We start from the raw sequence: 21,662 nt of genomic DNA on the forward strand, positions 1-21,662 counted from the left end.
CTTTGCATGTAATCATATACATTTTATGGTGTATGTATGTCAACGCCAAATAGATTGCTCATGAAGTCCTCATGGGACCTCTTGTTAATGGTGGGGTGTACATGAAATGTTCATGCTGCATATGAATTGGTAGATTCATTGAATAAGACTAGGGATATTGTTCCACATTATAAGGTGGGTGGTTATCTCGAACCCATTGGGTATGTGATGGTGTTGGATAATGTTGTTGAAATCCTATAGTTGTTAGGAGTTGTGTCCTTGAAGTAGATGTGCTAAATGTAGAATATTGGCTAGAAAGAAATAATTTAGAATTTGCACAAAACCATTGCAAATACTCAGTAGTGTCTTGGAGAGGCCATTGAAGTGGTTGGCCAAAAGGAATATGTTTGTGTTTGTCTTTCCATATGGAAATCCAATCTGCATGTTGTTCAGCCTAGTTGGTGTTGCTATGTCCTCTCATGTCTATTTCATGCATTTTGTCAAGATTATGTGCTTCATTGAGAATCAGTTACCACAAGCCAAATTACAATTGGACTCTATCACTTTGATGTTATACTATAACTGCAAATGAAGTTAAAACGGTGCAAGAAGTCCATATTCTGGAATCCTTGTAAGCACGTCTTGGCAATGTGGACTCAAATCCCATATATGGCATCCACTCAAACTGAAAAAAGAAAAATGTTTAGGCTATCAATTAATTGAATAAAAGAGAGTATGTTTGAGACAAGTTGACATTATATTACCTCGTTATGATTCATGTTGTCATATCTTAATTTATAGCCAAGTAAATCTCCATGGGGCGTGCCTATAAATCTTAGCCCTCTTCTTGTCCATCTAAAAAGTTGTATATTGATTAAAAGTTAGCTAGAATGTACTTGTTCGATGTATTAAAATGGTATATAAGTTAATTTATACCTCAATGTAAGGGGATATGTAATTTTCCATTTGACTCTTGGTTGGATGAAGGGCATGCGATACCAAACCTAAGATTGCAGTAGTAAAGAACATCCACCCATTTTCCTTGATGATGAATAAATCATCCTACACATTTCCCTGTACAAATGTGTTAAACAAGCAGAACCCCAACTATATCATCATGCACGTTCTAAGTCAATCAACAATGGTAAATGCATTAAGTGAAGTTTGTTACCTGATTTGTCTAGCATAATTACACCACCAATTAATCTTAAAATATATATGCCCTACAATGTTGGTGCAATTGTTATTCAGTAAGTTCATCTTTTAATGCAATCATATGATCTCTTAACCTTTTTAGTTTTATTGTTGACCCAATTAAAGTTTTCCCTTTTAGAGGTACTAAGCCTAACAACACATAACACAATTTTTCCCAGTCAAAGAAAGTAGGTCTAATGACTGCTTTGTCATTGACCTTCAAACCTAGTTGTAGTGCAACATCTTCCGATTTAGTTTGGAAGATATTGCACTATAACTAGGTTTGAAGGTCGATGGCAAAGCAGTCACCGACCTACTTTTTTAACTGAAAATAATTGTATTATGAGTTGTTAGGCTTAGTACCTCCAAAAGGGGAAGCTCTAATTGGGTCAATAATAAAACTAAAATGGTTAAGAGATCATTTAATTGCACTACCAGATGAACCTACTGAACAACAATTGCACCAACATTGTAGGGCATATATTTTAAGGTTGATTGGTTGTGCAATTATGTCAAACAAATTAGGTAACAGACTTCACTTAATGTATTTACCATTGTTGGTTGACTTAGAATGTACAAGACGATTTAGTTAGGATTCTGCTTGTTTAGCACATTTGTACAGGGAAATGTGTAGGGCGATTTATCTATCATCAAAGAAAATGAGTAGATGTTCTTTGCTACTACAATCTTGGGCTTGGTATCGCATGTCCTTCATCCAACCAAGATTCGAACGAGAAATTACATATCCACTTGCATTGAGGTGTGAATTAACGTATATACCACTTTAATACATTGAACAAGTACATTCTAGCTAAATTTTAATCAATATACAATTTTTTTAGATGGACAGGAAGAGGGCTACAAGCACGTCCCATGGAAATTTACTTGGCTACAGATTAAGATATGACAACATGAATCATAACGAGGTACTACAATGTCAACTTGTCTCAAACATACTCTCTTTTATTCAATTAATTTATAGCCTAAACCTTTTTCTTGTTTCAATTTGAGTGGATGCCATATAGGGGATTTGAGTCCACATTGCTAAGATGTACTTACAAGGATTCTAGAATATGGACTTCTTGCACTGTTTTAACTTCATTTGCAGTTGTAGTCTAGCATCAAAATGACAAAGTCCAATTGCAATTTAACTTGTGACAACCGATTCCTAATGAAGCACATAATCTTGACAAAATGCATGAAATAGACATGAGAGGACATAACAACACCAACTAGGCTGAACAACGTGCAGATTGGATTTCCATATGGAAAGACAAACACTAACATATTCCTTTTGGCCAACCACTTCAATGGCCTCTCCAACACACTACTGAGTATTTGCAATGGTTTTTTGCAAATTCTAAATTATTTCTTTCTAGCCAATATTCTACATCTGGTGCATCCACTTAAACACAACTCCCAACAACTATAGGATTTCAACAACATTATTCAACATCATCACATACCCAATGGGTTGGAGATAACCACACCCACCTTATAATGTGGAACAATATCCCTAGTCTTATTCAATGAATCCACCAATTCATATGCAGCATGAACATTTCATGTACACCCACCATCAACAAGAGGTCCCATACATACATACACCACATATGATTTACATGCAAAGTATAAATTTTTCTTCATTTCCTCTTTTCTCTTTGAGGTTGGTGGAAGTGCTTCGTCGAATCCTACTATGGATAATGCTCAAATAGAACATGATCCGGACCAACTTGAACCATTGGTCGTTGAAACCCAATAAGGAACCGGCAATGAAAGTATTATTAACTATTCTATTCACATTAGCAAAGTATATCCATTGAATCACTTCGTGACCTTTTATTATGTCTCTAATAAGTTATTTTTTTTCCTTCGCACAACTATTTCCTTTAGTTTTTATGTCAATCAATTCAACAATACCACTTTCAAGTCTTAAAAATGTTCCTGATACCTTTTAAAAGACCCTAAAATTGAAAAAATAAATTACTTTCATACTAATATTCATTGATTTATAATATAAAGTTTAATATATAATATGAATGTTTCTCGTTATATATCTTAAAACTTTTATATAAATTAATTAAATTTAATTTAAAATACTTTTATTTTTTCATTTCTAATTAATTATCTATAATTATTAAACCCAAATAAAAAATAAAATAAATTTTGCATATTTAAAATATAACAAATGATTTATTAAATTAAAATATTAAATTATCTTTATTTTTTAAAATAAATTTAAAATATTAAAAATATATTATTATTTTAATTTTAATTTTAATTTTGAATTTTAAATTAAATTAAAATAATTTTTATAAGTAATTCTATTTATTAAAATAATTTTTTAAATTATCTATATTTTTAACATAAAATTTAAATATTAAAAAAATTTTAAAATTAAATTATAATAATATTATTAAATATATAAAATTTAAATTTTAAATATTAAAAATAATATTCAAATTCTGATTTTTAAATTAAATTAAATTAATTTTAAAATTTTTGAAAAACAACAAACAAAAAAAATGGAAAGAAAAAAAAAAGAATAAAAAAAAGACTAGTTGAGAAAGGGAGGGAGGAAACAAGTGAGAAATTAGTTTGAAGCCGGAAAAATAGGTTAATTAGATAAATAATAGGGGTTGGGTTATTTAGATAATAAAAAAAGAAATATTAAAAAACAAGTCATGCATATTCTATTCTCCATATATTTTCTCTAAAACTTAATAATAATAAAAAAATTAATTCTACAAACCCGTGTTAAAAATATTCATTATTTAAACAAAATAAAATAATATTAAATTAAGTAAAAATAATTAAATTATCCTAACACTCAATAAATTACAATTCATGCACATAATCTAATCTACACTACATTCTCTATAACCAAAGAGAAATAATTAACTGAACAAACTAAATGCAAGTTAAATCAGATTATATTAAGTACAAATATTAAATTATCCAAACACTCACTGAATTGTAATGCATGCGCATGTTTTAATCTACACATAAATTTTTAAAAAAATGTATTTGAATTTTTGGATCATGATATCTCAATTAATGCATGAATCACTTAATTTATTTGTCACTTAATATAATATATTACGTAGTCATTAATAATTTGATCATTTATTTAAATTATATTAAGTTTTAGTAAATATTGATCCTTCACAACATCATATAGGCTTTTAATTATTTTTTTTCTTCTCAATCCATTAAGTGATACATCATAATCCACAAAATTAAATATAATATAACAAAAAAAATTATTAGTAAAACCTAAAAAAGATTAAAAATTATAAGTATAGAAAATAAAAAATTTATTTTAAACTATAGGAATCAAAAATAAAATTAGAAAAATTATAAGAAATAATAAACATGTTAACCCCCCTCCCTCTATTATATTATATTATATATATATATATATATATATATATATATATATATATATATATATATATATATATATATATATATATATATAACATTAACGTTGCACGTTCAGTATACAGAATAATTAAAGAATACTTTATATACAAATAATTGAGACTTTTATTATACCAACATCATATAATAATTACCACAAAAAAATCATATAATTCTTATAAAAAAAACAAAATAAACTATTGACATTTCCATAATTAATTTAAAACAAACACCAAAAAAAACCTCAAATCAAGCCAACATAATAAGATTAATTAGTTTTGCAAAAATTTTAAATATATTTTTAGTTTCTTAAATTTAAAATTAATCTTTTTAGTCGCTGAAATTTTTTAAAATTTTATTTTAATCTTCATACTCAAAATTTGTTAATGAATCTGTCAAATATTGTCGCATAAAATTTGTTTATTAGTTTTCTTGTTAAAAAAAGTATCACATTAAATTCATATAAGACTTTATATTTGTCATTTTTAAATATATTATTGGTGATTTAAAAAACTAAAATAAATAACTTTGAATTTGAAAGATCAAATATAAATTTACTTTAAATTTAAGAGAACAAAAACATATTTAAGTATATCATAAGAACTTGTAATAAAAATAATATAAAAAAAACTAATGAAAAAATATATAACTAAATATGATACAAAAAAAATTACTAACTTACCTAAAACTAAATATACGTAATAAAAACAATCTCATGGTAAACGAACATAATAAAATTAGTTTTGCAAATATCTATTCACATTGTTCAATTAAACTATTAATATAACAGATTATTTTATACATAATATATATTTTCAATACACCTATATCACTAAATATTCATCTTCTTCTTTTTTTTGCTTAATAGGTCTAAAGTTACTAACTTAAAATAAACTAAATTTCCTAATGTTATAAAAGGCCGAAACATAGAAGAAGAAAAAAGTTAAATTATACATATGTACTAAACTAAATGAATGAAAGTAAATAAAATTAAAAAAGTAAATAAATGAGGCATACATATATAAAATAAATTAAAGAAACTTAACTAAAAATATTATATTGTGCAAGTATATATAATAACGGAACTAAATAGAACTAAAAAAAAATAAAACTATACATAAACATAATCTACACATATATTAAGGAAACGAAGAAGACTAAAAACAAAATGAACAAATACTTACACTATACAAATAGTTATATCATAAAAAATATAGAAACTATATAACTAAACTTAAAATTACTTTAAGTTACAGCAAAAACAATAAAATAAAATACAGTGACACAAATATTATACCAACTTACCTCTTCCTCGAACAATCAACTCAAATTCCAGTGGCACAACACAACCACAAGTTGTTGCTACAAAAATCGACACTCAATACGATCGAACTGAAACATTCAATGTGCAAACAAAATGACATTGCTGTGTTTAAATAACCTCCTCGCAACGTTCATATTTTTTAAAATTCAAAAAGTGATGCATCCACGTGCAGGAGCAATCTACGTCATGGGTGGCACATATTTTCATGCATTGTCATAAATTTTTCTAAACGTTATGTATGTAACAAAATTTTCATTCGTGAAAGATTCTTCACATATTTGATTTTAATTTTAATGGCATTAGTTTTATATTTGAAGTCCCCAAAATTATGCCTACTGTCTCCATATCTTTATTTTTTTAATGCCATTTTAATATTTTATTTCACAAAAATTACTTTCAAATAGTTAAGGCTAATAGAATTCGGCAAGATTTTGTTAATATTATTTTGGAAGGCACAGAAAAAGTGTTCTCACATTTCATTGCAAGGTACAGAATAGGTCTGTGACAAATTTGCATTGTTTGGTCAGAAAAAAAGTCTAACTGTCATATGTCTGTGTATATGCTGTAAATTTGACTTAAAGAATCCCTGCACCCTAAGGTGAAGCTAAATACAAAATGACAAATTTTTGAGAAGTGCAAAAATTCAAACCTACTATTTGAATCAGTTAATCAAGTGTGTGTTTCGCAAAAATGTTGAATTTTTTCCAATTCATTAGTATAGTTGTTTTGTAATTTAGAATATTGGAACGCATGAAAGCCTGTTTAGAAACTAAATGTAAAATCAAGCATGTTGTAAGTAGCCAAATGATTATTAAAATAGTCAAATTTACACTACTTTATCAAACATGTTGTAAGTAGCCAAATGCTCATTAAAGTAGCCAAATTTACACTACTTTGTCCCATGACTCCAATGTCTTTTTATTTTTTATATATTTATATCGTAAATACAATGTTAAATTTTATTTAGTATTTTTTCTGTTTTGAGCAAGTCCTATTTATTTGAGATTTGTTGCATTAGGCCACATTTTTAGGAATCTTTTTCAAGTTATCCGGTATGTTAGTTGTTTTATCTTCTTGATTTAAGCAACAATTGTTACTTTGAACCGTTATGGTTATGTTTGGATACATATTTGAAACTTGTAATCTCAGTTAATTGGCCTCGAATGCAGTGCTTATATGTTTGGTAAAAAAATTTCTCTTTCTGTGAAAATACAAGCAAATCTCAATTGAAACAAAAGTTAAAAATGATGAGTTGATTTTATTTGAAAGTTGATTTGAAAAGTTAAGTTCAATTCAACTTAACTTTCTAACTATAATTCAAACACATACTACATATGTAGCCGTAAGATTTCAATGAATATGCATCAATTTTTCTTCTACATATTTTGACATTTAGTACCAATAGCTTCTACTAAGCCAAATAGATATTGAAGTGGTAGCTTTCTTGCAATAACAAGTAACAATGGCATCCAAAAATACTTGGAACGACCCTCCAATTTTACTAAACTTAGCATAATAACACAAACTCTACGCAAAAAAAAATTATAAAGGTCATCTAACTTAAAATTCTCATGCAAACAATACTTGGATATTTATATAACAAATATATGTATAGGATACCAAAATATAAAATAGTTATTGCTTATCAATTTTAAAATATAAAGTCCCTTATGAAGTTACGATAATTTGTTCACATATATAAAGTGTACAAGCTTCATAAAACTCTCTGACTTAAAATAAGCACCAAGGGCATGGCATAATAGAATTAATGGCTATATCTTCTACAAAAAGGATTTAAACGAAGTGAAAATGAAGTCACCTTACATATATGTGAAGAAGTTAAATAATAAAGTGCAACTCATGTCTTTGTATGTTGATGATTTATTGGTTATAGAAAATGACTCAAATTCCTCAAACCAATTTAAGATGGACATGGAGAAAAAATTTGAAATAACTAACATGGCTAAAATGAATTACTCTCTTGGAATGGAGATTTCTCAACAAGATGATGGAATATTCATATCATAAAGAAAATATGCTTTGAAAATATTAAAGAAGTTTCACATGAAAAAATGTAAGTCTAATGCTACACTATTGGTTATGAACGAAAAATTATTAAAGAATGATGGTGATAATAAAGTAGATGTTTCTATTTATAAGAGTATAATTAGAAGTACCTTGTATATTTCAGCAACAAGACCAAACATAATGTTTGTTGCAAGTTTGCTTTCAAAATATTCATTCTCTTAGTTAAGTTCACTTTTGTGCATCAAAAAGAATTTTGAGTTTTGAAGAATATAAGAGTTACAGTTGATTATGATTTGTATTTCTTAAAATATGAAAGTGGAGAGGTTCAGGATATGCAAAGTGATGGAGCAAGAAGTATAGATGATTCTAAGAGCACCTTTAGATACATGTTCTCATTTGACAATGCTTTTTTCTTGGAATTCAAAGAACCAAGATGTTCTGGCCCAATCCTGAGTTGAAACTAAATATATTTTAGCTGGAGCTCCTGCAAATCAAGCTATTTTTGGGACAGATTCAAGATGAACCTAATATCATTTGAGTGGATACTAAGTATGTTATTTTTATTGCAAAAAAAAAAAAAAAAAAACCTATCCAACATAAAATAATCAAACACATAAAGGTGAAGTTTTATGCCATTACAGATATCATGACCAAAACCTTTTTCGAGGATTAATTTGGATACTAAGTCAACTATGTGTGCATTTTTTCTTTGTAACCTTTCAAATTTCCAAGTCATTGTAACATGTTATATGCAAAAAACGTGACTGCACTTTTGCATCCCCACAACACAGGCTATCTTGCTCCATTTGTTCTCCTCTCTTTCTATTTATGTGTTTTCATTTTTAACAGCTAACAGTTTGTATGTGACCTGATCAAGGGTTTTACCTGAAGGTGTTGGTTCTTCATTGTCCACATAGGCCTTATTTAAGCTGGTACTGTACTATAGCAAGCTGTTTTAAGTTTTCAAAGGTATTTTTGCTATGTATTTTAGTTAGATGTTGTAACTAAGTATTATTTCAAAGTATTTATATAACCATGACATTATATGCGGCTTTGAGCGAAAATTAAAAGTAATCAATAGTTAAACAGAAGTCATCAACACTTCAAGTAAATATAATGCTTAATGTCGTTCACTTCACTTTTGTTGTTAGTCTTATTTCTATACACAACTCTACCTAACTTTTTCTCGCACATTCATTTAAACAAAGTTCTTTCTGCTTGAAGGCTTAATCAACTGGTCTCAATTCAAAGTTGCATGCTTTGTCTGACAGAAAAACAATCTGCAAATATAAACAAGGAGGATTTTGCTTCCAAAAATCAGTGTCCCATTATCCCTTGTTAGTGTTGGAATCTGAAGGATTCATCTTCACAGAAAATAAGAACAATTTTCAAATATTTTCTGAAAACTCAGTAACCCACCAACTTAATATTCACTTTCATTGTTTGATGAACGATTATAAACCACCTTATATAAAAATGTTAGAACATATGGAGAACTTTACCTAATCCAATATTTGATTGGACACGTTTTAAGGAACTGGGAAATATAGACAAAAATAATTGTTTTAAACCATAAGTTGTTTGGATAAGTCTATAAAATCAATAATAATATGCATACATAACACACTGTTGTTTGGATAAGTTTATAAAATCAATAATAATATGCATACATAACACACTGTTTCAACATCAAAATTACCATAAATGTAGGAGATAACAATACTAAATTTAGAACAAAACACAAAAAGGTCAATTCATATAAAAAAAATTCACATAAATATCATACATAAAATGCTGACCAACAAAAAAGAAAGTTATAAAAATAAATAAATAAACTGAAAGTTAAATTATATTTCTAATTATAAATTTTAAAACTAAAATCCATATGATGTTGGTTTCACCACGTAGATAGACCTTAGTTATCACAAATTATGATGTAGTTCTCACCACTTAGATAAACCTTAATATAACACCATTCCCAAGTACAATGGAAGTTATTGTCCTAAACCAGAAGTCATTGTCCTAAATCATGGACCTTACTGATCATTCATTGATTTCATCTAGGTAAGGATGTTATGATCCCATCCAAGTAAGCATGTTATTAGGTGTCAATCATTTTTTTTTTTTTGTAACTCATTCTTTTTGCTATTCTAACAAATCTTTTCGATGCGGGATTCTTCAGATTAAAGTCCAGTGATAAAGTGGTCTCACCTTGAGCTTGGACTGCCCAAATAAAAAGCAATTAGTAGAATTACATCAAAAATACAAAGGACTTGACTTTTGTCCCATTATTTTTCCTTTGGCAGTCTATGGTATTGATGTTGGAATATGAAAGATCATCCACTACAATAAAATGTATTTAATATTATTTTTAATAATAATTAAAATGAATGTAAAATATTTTATTAATATTTTTACATTAACCATTATATACCGTGTCAGTAAAACATATACTTTATAATAGTTGAGTAAAATGTATAAATTTTTGTAACATTTTTTTTATATTAAAAATTTGTGTGGCATCTTTTATTAATATTTTTACATACTTTATAATAGTTGAGTAAAATGTATAAATTTTTGTAATATTTTTTTTATATTTAAAAGTTTTGTGGCGTTTTTTATTAATATTTTTACATTAACCATTATATGCAGTATCGGTAAAATATATACCCTTATAATAGTCGAGTAAAATGTATAAATTTTTGTGGTATTTTTTTATATTTAATATTTTTTTGCTAGATAAGGATTGATCTCATATATATTCTTTAATTTTCGATGTGGGACTCAAGTTTTTCTTTAAAAAAATAATTTCTAGCTTATATACTTTTTAATTGTCTTATCTTCTAAGAGATGTAGGACTTGTAAAATAAAAGTTATTCTCTACTTATATATTTTTTAATTGTCTTATTAATAGTTGATGTGTGACTTAGATTTTTTTTCCAATACACCCTCAAATTTAGCACGCGTTTGGTAATGGTGGATAATCTGATACTAATTTAAAATAGTGAATTACGAGTTTAATTCAACCCTACAAAACTAACTTATAAGATGAAAATTATCATTCACTTATATAATTTTTAATTATTTTATCTCTAGACGATGTGAGACTTAAATTTTTTCAATTGTTGCTAAGAATAAATTTTAATGTAATATAAATATATTTTTAATAACTATTATATATTAATCATTAATATTTTTATTAGATAATAAAATAGAAACAATTAATTTATTGTCATTAATAATAAACTTTGTTTTAGTGAGAATAAGAACAACATTTTCCAAACATTTTCTTTATTGATGATAATCTATTAACCTTATTTCTGGTATAAATTTGACAAATTCTTCTACATTATTTTCCACGGTTAAACGAGTCCAAAAGTAAAATTTAATTCAAGCCTGCTCTAGTGCCTATTTCTACACATGACAATAAAGCTACTGTTTCATTACTTTGCTAAAACAGCTACCACAATAACAGTTGAATTTATATATGATGACCAGCAAAAGTTTGTGTAATATATGTATATATTCAGCCTAATCCAGTGTGTTAGTGTTATATCCCATAAAACTATACCATATGGGAGACAAAATCTTATGCAGAAATTTTTGGACATAATGAAATATACTCATAAGAGCAAAAAGAGACAAATTAAATACTAAATAAAATAACAGAAATAAAATATTACAGAAACCTATGCAGATTTTAACAATGCTAACAACTTTTGTTTTAGGAGATGATTCTTGCTTTGACAACTAAAATTCTTGACACATGTTTCTGTATCTTTTTTTATTTTTGATGATACAAATTAAACAGTTCCTCATCTGGTTCAGAACCACGATGCTAACCATGTCTGTATGACTGCATTTAATACTAGTTTACTAGGTAACCACCATCTTACTTAAAATCTATGTAAGATATGCAGTAATTAAAGTCATCTAAAAGGATACCCAAATAGTACTATGAGCTGTGTAATTCATACAATTCAAAATTAAAGAAGATACAAAAATTAAAGACCTCAAATGATCTAAAATAACTTTTGGTAGAATGAACTTAATCCGTTGTCTTCAATAGTGAAAATCTTAGAGCATAAAAAAGTATGCTTTGAAAAAGTAAAAGTCTTAACATAAAAAATTGTTCTAAAACAATAATTTTGGAACATAAAATCTTATGTTTGGCTACTAACATCAAGAAGACGAGACTTCACAAAAACAGTGAGTAACAGTGTGTTTGGGTATGTGTTTTTGTAAATGTAACCATAGTTTTTCACTTTTCGATGCAAGAATCGAGAAGTAACAAAGTTGTTGCTTTGAGTTGAACGGATGTTTACACGATTTAAATGCCAATTCAAACACATCTTAAAGCATCACTTACAATAAATTGAAAGTTGCCTTCACATTCCTGTTATCATAACTCCAGATTGCAGAACTATTTTGACTCATTAAATGACTAGAAAATTAACTAGTAATAAAAGGGGAAAAAAAACAACAATTTCACTTATTACCACAATAAGGTAACAAAATTAAAACACGAACAAAATTTATGGTCATATTTCATGTTTCAGATTATAATTAAAGGCTAACAATCCCATAGAAATTTATAATCATGTTTCAGAAATGAGATTTCTCAAAAACAAGATTTAACTATGCAACACAAAGGCAAGGGAGAAAAACATTCCACACCTATTGGAGACTGAAATACTCAAACACTCACATAATCAATTATGTTAAGATTATGCAAAACAAGGGCAAGGTTACTAAGATGCATTAGCTATTGACTAACAGCATAAATATGAAAACTTAGTAAGAGAAACATTGTTGTATTTCTAATAACTGAGAATTTGTATATACATAATACAATATGAGAAACAATTGTTATTGTATAACCAACTATCTACCTGTTTTCATTAGAATATATAGAAACTTTAACACAACAACACCCAGCGAAATAAAAAACCATAAAAAGCTTAAAACTGAACTGGAAATAAAAAACCATAAAAAGCTTAAAACTGAACTGGGAGGGGCCGCGCGAACGCAGGCCCCCACTGCCACAAATTATGATGTAGGCTCTGCCACTTGGGCAGACCTTAGAGAAGCACCCCTCCTAAGTGCAATGGAGGTCACTCCCCTAGGCCATGGGCCTTCTTGATCACCCATTGACCCCATCCAGGTAAGTATGTTATAATGAGTCATATATTTCACTTTTATAGTCCATCCTCCTTGTTACATCAACTCACTTCTCGATGTGGGATTTATGCAGTGACATAAAGTAGCATCTTCAGCGTCACCTTCCAGGATCTTGAGTGTGAAGCAGCCTCAGATAATGAGGTAAACTTAATACAAGGCATTGCCATTTGGTTGTAAAAAGTAATAGCTTTGACTGAATATTTTTCAGGGACAAGATCAGTACATACATATCAACATTGGCTTAATACGGTAGAAAATGCAACAGAAAGAAAAATATTTACTTTCTGCACGCATTATTTATCGAGTGAGTTGATATAATGATTGTATTATTAAGTATAAAATAGATGTATTACCCCATGGTACCAAATGACAGGTGATTTTTTAGTTGCTACATTCCATGTTCAAATGTGAACAATGTTGACTGCAATTTTGCCATTTCCACTGAGATTGATACTTTACCTTTTCAATCTTTTGGATTTAGCAGGTGAATTTGGCCTCATAGTTTGCAATCTTCTTAATATTAATTTTCAAGTTATCCATGACTACTGCTATTAATATATTATAATATGATTAATTTATTAATAAAAAACAGAGTGACACAGCAGAAGTGCAGAACATTGAGTGATTTTTGTTATTTTATTTAGTTTTACTAAGTTCGAATAGTTTTCTTATATATACTTGTAGAGAAAGAAAGAAGATCTCTTTATATTTATCATTTCTAAGTATTAAAATAGATCGCAAACAAAATTAAGATTTGAAAATAGTAGCCATATAGATTAGTGAATGAGTGATTTTTTTATTTTTTATTCTTTATTATAGAATGAGTAATTTTAAAAAATATCTTATTTAGGAGCAAAATTGTACGATTAAAAGTGAAACAAAAAAATATGAAGGTTTGATAGACACTAAATAGGTGAATATCTTTTCCCAACTTGAGTATTTTGCATTTGAAGAGTTAGGATTCTGACCCTTTGATTAAGCGACATAAATCTCTCGTCACTCGCACTAACCCAAATTGATAATAATATTTATACTTTTATATCTATTTAGGATCCTTTTTTCTCTTTTTTCTTATTTTATCTTCAATAACAACACAATATTTAATAATTGCACAAACTATTATGAAAGATTTGCTATTTTTATTTTTTAATGGAGGCATGAAGTATCTTTTTTTTCACTATATTAAATATATTCTTAGAATAAAGCTCTGTTTCTCAAACTCATATACTTCACTTTAATGCTTTTGTTGAGGGATTCATTTAAACAGAGAGCTTTGAAGACTGATGTCAATTATGCAAATGATCTCAAAATTGCATGATTCTAAATTATTTAGTTACAATTTCTTGTTAATATCTGAACTAAGCGAACTGATGAATGACTTTGTTGTATAGGACTAGTGAATAATAATATTTGCTATGATTAATGTAACAAATATGTTGACACCTTTTGATATTAGATAGAGCATAATACCGTTGACTGTATTGATCTCACTAGGCAGAATCTTGAGAAAAACAATGTAGTATTGATAAATAAATATACTTCTAAGAGTTAAACATCAAGCTTGGAATAACAGCATAAAAATATTTTCTTCAAAATGAGGCTTAAAGTTAAACCTGCTCTATTTTGCAAACAATAGTAGCCAAAAACTGTAATCATTAAGAGAACGAAATTTAATCATTACCTGTGAAATATAACAAAAAAACATTCTGTGTGGAATGTAATTGGAGGAACCAATTACTTTTGTTGCAATGACAATATGCATTCCCAGGTCTGGCTATGGACAGTGTCAACGAAATTGATGGCAAAAGCAAATTATATATACATTTATCTGTAATTATTATTCTCTTCACTAGGATAATATGTGGAATAAATGTAAATATGGAAGTTTAGCTAGTGGACAGAAAATCATAACAAATTATATGCGATTCGTTTGAAAATATTTTGTACTTATATGAGAATTATTTAAGAGGCAAACACACAACTTTTGGTTTGATTCCCTTGATGCATGTCTGCAGAAAAATATGATATCATATTAGTTCGTCTTAATAGCAAAAACCATTCAGTTTGAACATTCCAGTTCCAGATATATGCAAAAGGAAAATATTTGTGGGGTCATGTTGATGCAGCACTCTTCCCTTGACAAAGACCATGATAATTTTGACCTGTTATGTGAAGAGACAAATTCCAGTTCATGAAACTACAAAATGAGACATTTATTATGAACTAGCTAGCTAAAATATTCGGTCCAATCTCATGTTGTACCATCATTGGATGCATGTCTCAATGATCTGTTAGGTGAACAACACTTTCATTAACAATCCATCATAGAACATAAATCATCTACTGTTCCTGTGACTGACATTCGTGTCACAAGAAAAATCAAGAAGTCATGACATAAATTCTGTTGAATTTTTTTCTGGAACTGATTTAGACATTATGCTTCAAACTGTCAATAAAAAAGATATGCAAGACTGCAGTTACTGAGGAGAAAACAAATATGGGCTACTATTAAGGAATGACTAACAAGGCCACCAAGGTGAATTGCAACAACTTTTACGTCTATAGATGATTCCTCTATTCCTAGTAGTTCTTCCAATCTAACACCTGTACAACAAAACGTTCCTAATGCTGTTCCAACCTTAACCCGTGAAAAAACATTAAAGTACTTGATTGTTGTAGGAGATGATTCTTGGTTTAGTATTAAATGCTAGTTTACTAAGTAATCACAATGCTACTTAAAATCTATTAAAGATAAGCAGCAAAGCATATAAGATAGATATATATCATTCAAAAATAAAGAAAATATAAAAATAAAAGGAATAATATATTTAGTCTAAAGACCTCAGAAATGATCTAAAATTCCTCTGCATCAGCCAAACTCTCTCATCCTCTCCTTATGCAGCAACTACATGAATCTGTGGTTTCTTGGTTTCTCTGTCAAATTAGTAATTAATAATTATCACACATGAGTTAGCGTGCATATTAGGGTCATTTAATTTCGAAGTCCACAGACATTTTCTGACAATTAGACTTGCCAATTGCTTCCAAAATCAAACTTCTTATTCATCTCCCATCAAAGAGGAAATAAGAAGACGGAGAACTAAATAGATTTCTTAAAATTGTCTTGAGATTTGTGCAGAAGCAGTAAAGAAAGCACCACCAAACTAAGCTACATTAATTTCACATGTTACCACACACGAGAGTTAAATCACTCTTTAACTCTCTTCAGAACATGTAGAGAACCATATGCAGTGACAAGATTAGTGAGTTCAGTTAGCAATTTACTAACAAAATTAAACATCTATCTGCCCATCTTTCTAGGATGCCTGCCTTCTGTCAGTTCTTCTTGTTACAAAATTGATAAAATTAAAACATTTAAAACTGAACTAGAAGGGGCTGCGCGAACGCAAGCCCCACTACCACAAATTATGATGTAGGTTCTACCACTTGGGTAGACCTTAGGAAAGCAACCCTCTTAAGTGCAATGAATGTCACCCTCCTATGTTATGGACCTTATTGATCACCCATTGACCCCATCTAGGTAAGTATGTTATTTGATATCGATCATTTCTTATTTGTAACTCATTCTCTATGCTATTCTGACAAATTTTTTCAATGCGGGATTCATTTGGTCTCAAGTTGCGCCTTACTCCCTAAGGGAAAATAATTAGTGGAATTACATCTAAAATACAAAGGATTTGACTTTTGTTCCATTATTATTCCTCTGATAGGCTGTGGCAAGATTTTTATTGAATTACTGCATGATTAATAATTATGAATATTTTTTAAATTAATGTTGGAATATGAAGGATCATTTCTATCAAAGAACAAGAGCAATATTTTTCAAATATTTTCTACATTGTTTAATGATTGATAACATATTAACCTTATTGAAGTTAACTATAAACTTGGCCTCATAGGTTTGTAACTTCTAATCTCATGTCTCAATGATCTGTTACATGTTACATGGAAGAATAACGCCTTCTTACACATTCTGTCATTGAAGAACATAAATCATCATTGTTGGAGCCTATTGGGTCACCTGGTCTCGATTTCAGTCCTGCAAAACCAGAAACTCAACCCTTTGTAGGGTTTAAATAATGTTGATGATATATACATCTCTATATATTAATAATACATCTTCATTATACTCTTTTTTCCCAAAAATATCTTTAATATTTTTTTATTTATTTTCTAGTTTCTTAATATTACAAACCTCCCTTCTCCTGGTCTTCAAGGTTTAATTTTTTATCTAAGTATTCACTCCTTTCACATGCATTTCCTTCCTGCCTCACTGTTTCGATTTGTTTCCAAACACTTAACCTTTAATACATACCTCTTTTTCCATCTTTTGATGACAGAATTTAACTGGTTCTTCAAAACATGTAAAGAATCATATGCAGAGACACAGTTAGTAAATTTGACTAACTAACATGAAGATGAAAATTAAAACATGAGCAAAACATTAAAAAGCTAGCAATCTATAGAAATTTTTTGTCACATCAAAGTTAAAGAAGTGAGGTATTCTAAAAACATTCTTATGTTTCTACAAAGCTGTCTTTTTCAGGTTAATGAATACTAAAAAGTTCAAGACAAGAATCATTAAGAACTTTAAAATAACAATAACTGAAAACAAAAACTAAACATTAAAAAAAGGCTTGAAACTAAACTGGAAGGGGCCGCGCGAACGCAGGCCCCCACTACCACAAATTATGATGTAGACTCTATCACTTGGACAGACCTTAGAGAAGCAGCCCTCCTAAGTGCAATGGAGGTCACTCCCCTAGGCCATGGACCTTAGTGATCATCCATTGACCCCATCCAGGTAAGTATGTTGCTTTGTGTCAATCATTTCTTATTTGTAACTCATTCTCTGTGCTACTCTGACAAATCTTTCCGATGTGGGATTCATTATGGTCTCAAGTCAAGTTGCAACTTACTGCGCATGGAAAATGAGTATAAGAGATAATATTCTCTTTATTATTTTTAAATTAGCTGTTTTATCTTTCAAAACACTCTTTCCTTCTCATACTATTTTATTTAGTTTATATTTTCTGTTATTTTTATTTTTCTATAAATTATTTTTTAAACATTTTATATTCTTTAAATAATTACTTAAAATTATTCATACATATTTAACTTTAATCATTTTATTTATTTTATCTTTAAAAATATAAACAAAAGTATTATTGGTCTCATCCAAGTAAGTACGTTGCAAAATATCAATCATTTCTTATTTGTAACTCTTTCTGATAAAACTTTTATATGTGAGCTTCATTTGAAGAATTATATTCTGTTTGAAGTTTCTTCTATGGCTATTATATTACATTACAGTGATAGTATTGGTATGAAAATAGATAAGCCTCTAACCCTTCTTTTTTAATAATGCATAATTCAAAGTTTAATTACTTTTCCAGAGATATTGATGTATAGGCTTGCACCTAAAAACTCGTATTTAGACATAACCAATTATTGAATTACACGTATTAAATGAAAATCAAAACAAAATGCCATGTTGGAAAATTGTGAAAACCTAAAATAGGCTTAAAAAAACGAGGTAAGCAAGAAAAAAGAAACGTGATTGTCTCCATTTAGCACGATTGTGTATTGGACAGGTTAATTAAAAAAAAAAAAAAAAAAAAAAAAAAAAAAAAAAAAGTCTCTCTCCATCACAGCTTCTTTTTATTATTTTTTTTTTCCCACTGGGCTTCACTTTTATTTCTTCCTCGTCTTTTTTTTAATCAAACCTAATAATATTAATGTTATTTTTATTAACTTTGCATTAGTTTGAAAGTATAATATATATAATTTTTTTATAAATATTAATCAATATTTTATTATTATTTTAAAGATATTTATGATATTTTAGATATTCAATATGATATTATTTTAATGTTATTAATAGATAACTATTTTAATGTTTATTTTATTAATTCATATTCAACAAAGCTTTTTAATTATATTTTACTATAATTGTAATATATTATATTATATATTTTACATAAATAATAACATTTAATCAAAATTGTTTATGAGAATGCCAACCATGCATGTATAGAATAATTAGAGATATACATTAATATATATTTAAATTACTTGTAGTAATATTAAATTGCACTATTTATAATATATATATATATATATATTAAAATTTTAATAAAAAAAGGTAAAAAGGGACATTTTTGATTAACTTATCCAATATGTGGTCGTGTTTGATGGAAACAAACATGTTTCCTTATAAATTTATATATAAATTAGAGAGATAAACTTTGAAGTTAGAGAAGTTTGATTTTCATTATAATTCCACCAAGAGCTTTCTTAACTTCTCCCAAGGCTTAGTTGAGGTAGTAGAAGTTGAAATTCAAGTCTAAGGAGCAAGTATGAAATCTTAAAGAGAAGTTGACTCTTAAGAGTCTTGCAGTTCATCCTTTTTCCTCCTTGATTCCTTCATTTTTGGAAGTAATTGAGGTAAGAAAAACTTGTAGATTGATTCTTCGTAAGTTGTTTAGGTTGATTCATGAGTTGTTTAGCCCATTGGAAACAATTGTATGAAACTTGGTGTTGTTCAAGGTTAAGGGTGAAGATGGTGGTTTGGGGTTGTAGAACCAAATCACAAAAGTGGGAGATTCTTGTTGTAATGTTGTTGTATGTTGATTTTAAGGTTGGATTTGAGTTGCAAGTGATGTTTAATTTCATTTGTTTGGATTTTAGGAAGTAGATATGTATTGTGGAGGCTACATGAGTTGGGGGAATGTGAGCACCAATGAGGTGTAACACATTCTCGCTTGATGAGGAGGAATGCTTGTCAAACGAGTCTTAAAAAATGAAGGCAAAAACCCAAAAACCTATTTTTTCTTAGTGACAACATGAGTCACTCAGCGAAAAAGAGAGTTTGTGATGAATTGGATGAAGGCTTGTTGAACGACACCTTTGCTACCCATCAAGCTTAAGTTGTTGTGGTTGTAGTGTTTGGGAGCTCGCCTAATGAGAAGACCAACAAGGAGCTTAGGTCACTCAACAAGTTGTAGTCGCTCAACAAGAAGACCCCCAAAGGGTCTTGCTCACATCTATCCCTCAACAAGAGAACCCACAAGGAGTTTAGCTTGCTTACCAAGCTAGAGCTTGCCTAACGAGATAGGGAAAAAAGGGTTCCTTTCGCTAAGCAAGTTGTAGTTACTTACAATAAATCCTAAGGTGGGTTAAGTTAGCCAATTTTATATGATCTTCATCTATTAATGTAAGTTTCTTTATAATGTTCAATATTAGTTGAAAGATGATGATATATGATGATGAATTATGATGAGATGGATGAGTTAAGATGATTTATGTTAAATTATCGTATGTTATAAAGTTAAATGATGAGATGTTGAATGTTGTATAAGTTGAAAGATTAAGTTATGGTGTATGCATGTTATGCATGTGTTTAAGTTGAAAGTTGTATAAAGACTAGAGGAGAGAAAAAATATTTTAGAAATTTAAAAGATTTCATTGAGTGGATCTAAATGGGAAGTTATTTTAAAGTTATCTCTTTTAGGTCTTTGTTTAGAATACAATATGGTAAACATCTTGAGTCATACTTGTTAGAAATGGTCACTTAATGGTTTCAGAGAGAAAAGAATAGAATCTTTATGGATATTTAATATTTATATTTACATGATTAAATGTGATTTAAAATGAGGGGTTAAATTTGTAACTTTTTAAAAAAAATTAAAAATCATATAACATTTTATTTTACAAATTTGTTGTCCAAAATTCAGCTCGATCCAACGATTACCAAATCTCTTGTTGCAAAAATGTTACCTTTTGGGGATGCAAAAATGCACAATAGGTTTCTCTCTTTTCTTTCCTATGTGTTTGCTATTGTTTTGTCAACGAGTCTCTCTCTCCACCCTAATATGATCCATTTCAGTTGGTCAAGTAAGACAATATAAACTTACACATTTGGAATTATTCTCCATATAAGATGGAAGCCTAAAATCTATTAAAGTATGCTTAGAACATAGTTCAACAAGCATTTTACCTTTCCCGTGTTATTTTTAATATTTAGATGCATATACATTATCAATTATTTTAAGAAATAAAATCTCATTGCTTTAGTTGTTTAATTTTAATACGATTTAGAATTGTACCTATTATGCCAATACTAATCTTGTAACATCCTTAGTCCATAATTCACCTAATTGTACGTAAAAATTTAATGAAATCATGGAAAATCATAGCAAAATCAAATTAGTTTGGGGAAAAACTTTTCCCTATACAAAAATTAGTGTTATTGTTTTACAATTAAAATGTTTTCCTACCACGTACAAATCAATCTTTGTCTTTGAATTATTTTTGGTTTGATAAGATGCAACTCTTTTCCATTGAATTAATCCCTGTGAGATTAAAGTCGTATATCCAATCACGACTTTGTCCTCAAGTTGGAGATGAATTCTCAACTTTGAAAAAGAAAACACAAATGTCAAATCATTTATATTAACACTTATATTAACAACCACTGATGTCTTGTGTCTTTCAATTCAATGGCATTTGA

At 28.5% G+C, this 21,662-nt stretch overlaps 1 long non-coding RNA gene and 3 other non-coding genes across 4 annotated transcripts; all 4 read right to left on the minus strand.

Moving 5' to 3' along the window:
- Positions 1 to 12,959: 12,959 nt before the first annotated feature.
- Positions 12,960 to 13,120, minus strand: LOC114916330 (U1 spliceosomal RNA). The gene has a single exon (XR_003804735.1). It is a non-coding gene; the product is annotated as a U1 spliceosomal RNA (small nuclear RNA).
- On the minus strand, positions 12,960 to 18,721 carry LOC145954377 (uncharacterized). Its single transcript, XR_014431582.1, has 2 exons — positions 17,466 to 18,721; positions 12,960 to 17,189 (listed from the first exon to the last, which is right to left on the minus strand). It is a non-coding gene; the product is annotated as an uncharacterized LOC145954377 (long non-coding RNA).
- Positions 16,519 to 16,678, minus strand: LOC114916321 (U1 spliceosomal RNA). Its single transcript, XR_003804727.2, has one exon. It is a non-coding gene; the product is annotated as a U1 spliceosomal RNA (small nuclear RNA).
- On the minus strand, positions 17,802 to 17,962 carry LOC114916317 (U1 spliceosomal RNA). Its single transcript, XR_003804723.1, has one exon. It is a non-coding gene; the product is annotated as a U1 spliceosomal RNA (small nuclear RNA).
- Positions 18,722 to 21,662: the final 2,941 nt, after the last annotated feature.

The sequence above is a fragment of the Cajanus cajan genome, chromosome 2 (assembly GCF_000230855.2).
Source record: "Cajanus cajan strain Asha chromosome 2, NIPB_CcT2T_4, whole genome shotgun sequence".
NCBI classification, from domain to species: Eukaryota; Viridiplantae; Streptophyta; class Magnoliopsida; order Fabales; family Fabaceae; genus Cajanus; species Cajanus cajan.